At 35.9% G+C, this 9,792-nt stretch overlaps 1 protein-coding gene across 2 annotated transcripts in view; it reads left to right on the top strand.

The window, feature by feature from the left end:
- The first annotated feature begins 1,271 nt into the window (after positions 1–1,271).
- Positions 1,272–9,792, top strand: part of LOC106869351 (disks large-associated protein 1) — a 374,528-nt gene continuing 366,007 nt past the window's right edge. For both annotated transcript variants that reach the window (XM_052968669.1, XM_014915068.2), the window contains exon 1: positions 1,272–2,080. The gene's annotated coding sequence lies outside the window, so the exon portion shown is untranslated. The remainder of the gene's footprint in view (positions 2,081–9,792) is intronic.

Consider the following 9,792-nt stretch of genomic DNA (forward strand, 5'->3'; position numbering starts at 1 on the left):
ATATATATAAATGTATGTGTGTGTGTGTATGCATATATATATATATATATATATATACACACACACACCTATATGCATATAGACATAGGCATGGTTGTGTTTACACTTCTCAACTACATACTGTTTGGTTTACTTTCATAGTGCAGCACCTTAGGCAAATATCTTGTACCATTGTTTTGGGTTGGCCAGTAGCTTGTGATTGAAATTGATAGATGGAAATTGAAATGAACGTGGTGCATGTGTGTGTGTGTGTATGTGTGTGTGTGTGAAGGTTGTCATTTCTGTTTCTCAATTGAGATAGCTCGTTCAAAAGAGAGCAGTGCCATTATGTTTACATTCTTGGGGAACATTATGTTATACAGCTTTGTGCTCTTGAAAGAGTGGAATAAGAAATCCTTTACTTGTACTATTAATAAACATTGGTCACAGGAAAGGCATCTATCCATGAAAATACTGCCTCAAATGAATAACTCCCCAACCTATACCCAACATATACATATATACAGATGCATATATGTATACGTATATATATATATATATATATATATATATATATATATATATATATATATATGCACATGCACATGCATATACATATGTGTGAATTTATCTATGTGTGTATATATATATTAGCATGGCCATTGCCAGTACCGCCTGACTGGGCCTCGTGCCTGTGGCACGTAAAAGCACCTACTACACTCTTGGAGTGGTTGACAGTAGGAAGGGCATCCAGCTGTAGAAACTCTACCAGATCAGATTGGAGCCTGGTGCAGCCATCTGGTTTGCCAGTCCTCAGTCAAATCGTCCAACCCATGCTAGCATGGAAAGCAGATGTTAAACGATGATGACTATCTATATAGTCAAAATTCAAAATTACAAACTTTTTTTTTTTCAATAATCTTCATTTTTCCTTGTAACTGTCTTCATCATCACCACTTTCCTCCATGCATTCAAATGGCAGATAAGGACCCTTATGATTGATAGTAGTTATGCTAATGACTTAATGACAGTTACCTGTTCACCTGTGATAGCCGTAAGAACAGCCAGTGACAGCGACACAAATGATAATCATATTTACAACAACTACAACTACAAGGAGAATGATCCTAACATCTGCCACATTTGCTTGAAAATGCTGTACTGCTACAACTGATACTAAAAGCCTACCACTGTTGTTACTACCACAGCTTACAACTATCTTAGCTGCTACTGCTATTATTGCTACTGCTACTTGTTAGAGGCTTTCCTGTCACTTGCACAGTGATGGCTGCTGCCTGCTCTAGTATTTGAAACAGGTTAAGGTACACATTTCTTTCCTCCTCATTTTTTCTGCTGTGCTACAGGTCCTTCGCAGACAACACAGACCTGTCATGGCAGCGGCACTATAGTCACTGTCTTATCTCCAGCCTTCAACATCTTTCTTTACAACACCCTTCCTCCTTTTCCTTCTCCTCTTTCCTCTCTTGCTCTTACCTCCTCTCTCTTTCTTTGCCCCTCTCTCTCGTTGTCTTTCAGAAGTCTGATGCTGGCTGTATGGTTAATTAAACCAAGTCAATGATTAAACAGTAGGCCACAGGCAGGCATGCACGTATGTTTCACTGTGTACTGACTAGGTTGCTGTGTGTGGATACATGCTTCTGTTTCCCAAATAACTCAGCATATGTGTGCACTCTACTCTACACCCCCTTTAGCAGCAGCCACACCATCCTTGAGGAAAGACCTGGCAGTTTTACCTTATCGCAGACAGGTAGAGGAAGCAACTATCAGCTATTGCAATAACAAACAAACAGCTACAAGTCATACAGTTTATCAAATCCAAATGCTAAACTTTATCCAAAAGAGCAGCACAAATAACAACATACAAAGGATATTGAAATATTAAAAATCATAGATAAATAGACAAATAGATAGATATATCTATTGTAAAGTATTTTAGACCTAAGAAGAAAACTTTATTGTGCAGGAATATCTATGTAGTTGCTTGTATGCATTAACATCCACAGATTAGTATTCTGGTCATCATATTTGAAATATACAATTTATCTTCAAGAAATTTTCAAAATCACAAAGTGTAAATCAGGTAAGACATATTTCAATGCTTTCCTCTCATTTTTTAATTATTTTCCCCTGTTTATTGTTTTTCTTTCTTTTATCTTTCACTCACTCACTCATTCACTCTCACTCTATCTCTTCTCCTGCTTTCTTTCCAGTATCTTTCCTCAACAGATATGTCTATTCTTCTATCTCTGTTTATCAATTTCTCGATACACATGATAGATTCCTTACTGGAATATCTAAGCTGTCTTTCCAAGTATGTTATTGTTGTATATAATAATAACTGGAAATTTCTAACAATCATTTTATTTCATTTCATTTCATTTCATTCATTTATTAGTATATTGCATTGTTCCTGAATTCTTGTGAGTAAAAAAAGTAATCGAAAGAAAATCAAGCCTGGACAGACAAAATCAGTAGCTTTCTTCTTTGTGGTACTTTCTTGGTTATTTATCTGAAACAATGCCTTATTCTATCCCTTCCTCTGTGTTTCTTTCTTATTTGTTTGTGATAATGTGTTAAGATTTTAATAGAAGGAGCAGATGGGATGGGAAGAAAGATATAATAGAAGGATAAAAAAACAAGGACAATATTGATCACCTTATTGATTTATACTTATTTTTTTATTTCATTTGTAAAAAAGAAATTCAATATTTTCAGCATAAAAACACCTATCTGCTTACAGCGACCCTCTTATATAATCAGTTTTCATTTTTGAAAATTAAATGATGTTTGTGCATGTGTGTGTGTGTACATGTGTGTGTGTGTATATGTGTGCATGTGTGTGCGTGTGTGCATGTGTACATATGTGTGTGTGTGTGCATATGTGTGCGTGTATGCATACATACGAGAAGGAGAGAGAAAATAAATAAAAATGTGACTCGTAAAATTTGTCATCTGATTCAGTCTGTCTTATCATCCATCAACAATCAGTCTTTCCTCAATATCTTGTCTTTTATTCTTCCCTTTTAACCTCTCTCTCTTTCTTTCTCTCTCAATCTCTCTATCTCTCCATATATCTCTCTCCTTTTTTGCTTTTTTTATCAATGCCATCTGTGCAGTTGACTTTCTATACAATAGAATATATTTTTATATTTGAATACATTTTATTTGACATTATATGCAAGTTCAAAGTGCATCTGTGCAACAAATGCTATGTTGCATTCTGTTACGTGCATGCTGTTTTAAGCTCATCACACCATAATATTACTTTAAAACAGCCAACCTTTATAGATTTAAACAATGCAATTTTCTTGACTGTGAATGTAGGCGTATGCAAGTATATATTCATGTATAGATCTAACAGTCTATCTGTGCTTCTGGTTGTAACCATATGACTATTGACATGGTTAGCGGGTGTGGTCTTGGTCTATTCGTCTCAGTCATCTTCACACACTCTAGCATTACCTTTCCTCGAAGACACGTCAATTACAACACTGCAAAGCCATGTGTTTGTTCGGTAGCTTCTAGATGTTTTTTAATCAATAACTGCTGACTTTTAAATTCAATTTCATCTCATAGCCTAAAATTTCCTTATAAAATGAGTTGTTATTAACTAGAAAATTTATTAATATTAAATTGCAACAGCATCTTTTCAATGTAGTTAATTAATTAACCAATCAAAACTAGAGTGTTTAGAAGAGTAGCAGTCTCACCTAATGATCATTTTAATTAACACCTACCCATCTACCTTTTCTTTTATATGCTCGTGTGTGTGAGATAATTTTTATTTCATATCATATTTGTCACCATAACCAAGAGGTAAAGTGAGAGAGCAATGGATTGCCAAAATCATCAGAGCATCTGATAATGTCGTGCAGTTATAACCCTCTGTGTTCTGAAATCAATTCTCTCTAAAATCAGTTTTGCTTTTCATACCTTTGTGTGTGTGTGTGTGTGTGTGCGTGGGTGGGTGCGTGTGTGGGAGCAATGGAATAAAGTAATGGTCAAGTATTAGGGGTCATTTGAATTGATTTTACTTTCACCTAAAATTTATGGCCTTGTACCAAGTTTTCAAATCAATAATACGTTTAGTAGAAGGGAATCAGTAGAATGACAGACAAAACGGTGATAGTTTGGCAGAATTGGTGGAAGACAGTGGTAGACTAGCAGAATTGGTGGAGCAACAGACAAAATGATGGTGCATTGGTAGAATTAGTAAAATGATAAATAAAATACTTTCCACTGTTTAGTTATATCCTTTCACACTCTGAGTTCAAATCCTGCCAAAGTTTACTTTGCCTTTCATCCTGCTGGGTTATATAAAAAGACATACCACCCGAAGTACTGGGGTTGACATAATCAACTACTGCCTTGTCTCCTCCTCATAAATTTGTGGCCTTGTACTTATGTTAGAAATTAATATCATATTTATCAGAATATGTATCCAAAGTGGTGGTCTTGTAATAGATACAAGACCCTTCCAAATACTGACAGTAGAATGCAGAAACTTTACTGTATGTGTATACACACACACACACACACAAACACACACACACACACACACACACACACACACAAATGCATGCATGTACACACACACAAATGCATGCATGCACACACACATGCATGCACACACACACACACACACAAATGCATGCATGCAAACACTCACACACACAACCACACACACACACACACACAAATGTGTGCATGCACACATACACACACACATGCACACATGCAAACACTCACACACACACACACACATACAACCACACACACACACACACACACACAAATGTGTGCATGCACACACACATACATACAGGCACACACACAATGCATGCATGCACACACATACACATATATGCAAACGCACGCACACACGCACGCACATACGCACACAACCACACACACACACACACACACACGCATTAGTAATAATAAATATAACTCAAAAGAGTACTGTTGGTATTTTTGCTGTTGTTTTAGGCTTTGGTGTGATTTGAAACCAAACTGGTCTGCGTTTCATTTAAAGTTGACGTTTTTTGTTTAACCTAAGATCAACCCTAATTGAACAGGTGTATATTTTAAAACATTCCATCTTAACCATCCTGGGTTTTTTTTTGTTTTTCTTTTCTGTTAAACATAATGTGTCTAGAACTTCTTTATCCAACATCCTGTTTTTTTTTTCTTTTGGTAATATAAAAAGTGATTCAAGGAAGATTTTGTTGCAATTTCTAGCAAGATGAGTGACTACATAGCAGTTTTCTTGTTGATTCTTCATTTAGAGTTGACATAGCTGGTTTACTCTTAATTCACTTTGAATCAATGGCTTTCCCTTATGAAAATAGCCTTTACATAATCAAACAAATATGTTGAATCTAATAATTGGATTAATTAAGAGCTAATGTCATTAGGTTACACTTATCTTATATTGAAGTTATAACCTCTTATCCAATCACCAGTATTGATTTCGAGCATAGGCACAAGGACTCAGGTCTGGATAATGGATACAGTTGATTATGTTTACCCCAGTACTTGACTGGTATCTTATTCTATTGAATCTGAAAGGAAGAAAGGCAAGGCTGACTTCAACAGAATTTGAACTCGGACTATGAACGACTGTTATTTTATCTTATTGATTCTTGAAGGATTAAAGGCAAAGTTGATTTTGGTGGAATTTTAACTCAGAGCATAAAAGTACCCTAACTAAACACTGAGTAGGTAACCTTGCGAAGGGCTGGTCTACAAGGGTGAGATGGTGACTCAGGGATATCACCCAAATGGCGTTTTGCAAACTACATTTTGTATTCAGCAATCAAAAGGATGAATTGTATTGTAAATCCTTACTGGTTGGAATTGGTTGTTCATTCATGTGGAAAGTCATCATCAGTGATTCTACCAATCCCCAACTTTTAACCAAAGTATAGAAGAGTTACTGCTTCAAAAACCCAGGTACATAGAATAGCTAAGTTCTCAAAATTATCAACATTTATGGAGCACAGCCTAGACATTCAACATAGTATTACATTGTATCCTTGAGCAAGAGGTGTGACTTTTTTTGCAATAATTCATTTAGTTGAAAATAACTGCGAAGTTAACATTAAAAATTTATATTTTAAAATGCTTCCTTCCAATAATTTTTATTAAAAAAATTGATTTTTGTAAAAATTATTCAACATTGTTGTATGATTATGCAGAAATGCAGTCAATCATATATATATATATATATATATATATATATATAGAAAAAAAGGAAAAAGAAATATTAGAAATAAGGTATAGTCTGAAAATGCTTCCTTAAAAGAAATGGTAAATGAAACCAAGTTGATAAACAGCATCATATAGATTTGCAAAACCCAAGCAGATATGGATAGAATGTTGTAAATTTGCCATTAACTGTGATTTGCTCTGAATAAAACAGCAGATTGACAGTGTCATTAAAGTATGAGACAGAATGTCTTTTGGAATTTGTTCTAGCTCTCTGTACTCAGAGTTCAGAACCTGCTAGGATCAACTTTTTATCTAATCATTTTAGGGTTGATAACTAAAATACTGGCACAGTATTGGAATCCATTTTTCTATTTCTTTTTTGTCTCTGGAAGAAATCGGCTGGGATCAAGTTTAGATGTTGTAAATTGTGATGACACTTCTTTAATGCCATCAGGAGTCGAGAATTCAAGACAAGGATGAGACACTGGATGAGATACTGACCATCACCCTTCTCTGTTATCAGGCAGCAGTTATGAGCTAATTCCTCAGTCTCTGTTTTAGTCACTTGACTTGCTAGAAATAACATTGAAATTTTCTCAAATATTTCACTATTGTATTAGAGAAAAAGGAAAAAAAAAGTGGTAGGGACAGTCATACCAGATACATGTTTGATCATAAGTATACTCAATCAAAGCTGACATTGGGTTAGAAAACAATTATATCAGGTAGCACAGAAAGTTAAAAAGGGCATGGATGGACAAGTAGGATGGAAAAAGAAAAAAAAAACAGTATGGTATCCAGGTGGTGATGGGCATATTCTGTTTTCAGAACTGTGTTACTTCATTAATCAACTACTAATTACTCAAATGACTATGTCCTTGAAAAAGACATAGTAACAACACCAAGGAATGGATAGGAAAGAAGATGACTGAAAACATGATATTGGGGAAGATGGGTAAATAAAGGTTTGTGTCTTTCTATGTGCATCCATACATGTACACTTCTCTAAGATAAGGATTTTAACAATGATAAATGTTAATGTTATTACTTTAAGGAAAACATTGCATCAGTTTCTCTAACAGCATCTACATACAGTACAGTAATATTTCACCACTTAAGAAGGTGGTGAGCTGGCAGGATTATTAGCATGCCAGGCAAAATGATTAGAGACATTTTGTCTGTCCTTATGTTCTGAGTCCAAATTCTGACGAGGTTTCTAAGGATAGGTAAGATGTGAGATTTCTGGAAAGCCATGTTGTGTCCAAGTACACATAAAAATCACATGTGCCAGTGTCACACAGGTAACACCCATGTTTGTGCCACATATAAAGTACCCATGCTGGTGCCACATAAAAGGTACCCATGTTGGCGTCATGTGAAAAGCACCCAGCACACTCTGTATAGTAGTTGGCATTAGGAAGGACATCTATCCATAGAAACCATGCCAAAACAGACAACTAGTGCCTGGTGCAGCTCTCTGGCTTGCCAGCTCCAATCAAACCATCCGACTCATGCCAGCATGGAAAACAGATGTTAAATGATGATGATAATGATGATGATGATGATGATGATGATGATGATGATGATGATGATGATGATGATGATGATGATGATGGTGATGAATTTTAAACCTTTTACATTACAAATGTGACCAGTTGTTGGCTGCAGAAGCTGGAAAACTAGAAATAACTTTGTTGACATAACATATGTTTGTGTAGATGTGTTATTTTATAGATTTTATGGATGTACCAGCATGCCTGCAGACTGTCATAACAGAGTTGGTGCCAACACCCATTTCAGCTTGCTTTCTCGAGATTAGAAAATTCTAAATTTCTAAATTTATTTATCTTGACTGTTGTTGCTATTGTTGTTGAACCCCAGTTTAGCCTTGATTGATCCAACTTATGATCAAATTCATTCCAATCATGGCCATCATGTCTTTTTCTATTGATAGTGAATATCCAGATCCACATTATGCAACATATCATTTTATGTTAACATGAAAGCATTTGACATGAGGGAAGTTTAGCTGCTATTTCTAGCAACTTGAACAGAGGCTCCCACTTTATATGATTTTTATATATTGGGTTGGTGCATAATTATCGTGGCTTTTTCTTTACATATCTTAGTGTTGTATGTAGAAAATACAGTGTATAATATATCCTGTTCTGTGATTGTGTAGAAGGATATCTCATAAGATATAAGTTTCTCAAATGTAATCATCTGAACATGTAAGATTACAGAAACACATTGGATAGTTTGTATTACTGTTAGATGTTTTGTTTGTGACAGTGTTGTGTGTGTGCATGGTATGTAAGTAGTTGTTATAGTTCGTTCTTATAATGGTATAATGATAACTGAGTTTGTCCCTGATTTTTCACACAAAGCACTCTTTAATAGTGTCTCTGAGAAACCCTTAATAGCTAAAATGTATTTAATTTTTGTAAAGAAAAGACAAGTTATTACCAAAATACAACTGTGTGTGTGTGTGTGAGAGAAAGGTCTTGCTTTCCCAAACATAAAGAAAGGCATTCAATTCTGCTTTCTGGTTACAGAGCTAAAACAAATGAATATCTATGTTTATAGGTCATTAATTAATCACCTCTAATTTGTCTACAAAGGACAGATATCTATTTTCAATTAGATAAACCAGTGCAGGTAAGATGAACTAGATGCCAACAGATACAATGAAACATCAAGAAGGGGACAAAAATTCATGACCTGTGAATTGGTTCCCCATGGTCACCTTTCTTGGTTTTGTATCTAGGCATGGCTGTGTGTTAAGAAGTTTGCTTCCCAATGACATGGTTCTGGGTTCAGCCTCTTCTACTACAGCTTTGGGCTGAACAAAGCCTTGTGAGGGGATTTGGTGGACGGAAATCGAAAGAACCCCATCATATATATGTGTGTGTGTATATGTATGTGTGTGTGTGTGTGTGTGTGTGTGTGTGAGTGTTTGTGGGTGTATCTTTGTACCTGTGTTCATCTGCCACCATCACTTAACAACTGGTGTTGGTACGTTTATGTCCCTGTAATTTAACAGTTCAGCAAAAGAGACTGTCAGTATAAGTACCAGGCTTTAAAGAATAAGTACTGGGGTCGATTGTTTTGACCGAAATTCTTCAAGGCGGTGCCCCAGCATGGCTGTAAACTAATGACTGAAACAAGTAATCGATAAAAAGATATATGCAAGCACATGCCCAGGGACTGCCTACCCATCTTGTTTTTATTTACAACTAGCAGAGGCACCCGGCGTTGCTCGGGAATGAAATTGTTGCTTATATACTTGAAGAAAAGGTAAAATATGCTGTATAGAAATTTGAGGACATTCTGTAGATGGACTCTCAGATGAATGACGGCTGGGCGCCTCTCATGAATGGGGAAAATTGAAGATGTGCCAAAAAGCCTCATTGGTACTTGGAAACTTTTACGAAAATTAAAATGGGGATCGTTGCCAGTGCCCCTGGACTGGCTCTTGTGCTGGTGGCACATAAAATACACCATTTCGAGCGTGGCCGTTGCCAGTACCGCCTGACTGGCCTTCGTGCGGGTGACACGTAAAAGCACCCACTACACTCT

This window comes from Octopus bimaculoides, chromosome 6 (genome assembly GCF_001194135.2).
Source record: "Octopus bimaculoides isolate UCB-OBI-ISO-001 chromosome 6, ASM119413v2, whole genome shotgun sequence".
Classification (NCBI taxonomy): domain Eukaryota; kingdom Metazoa; phylum Mollusca; class Cephalopoda; order Octopoda; family Octopodidae; genus Octopus; species Octopus bimaculoides.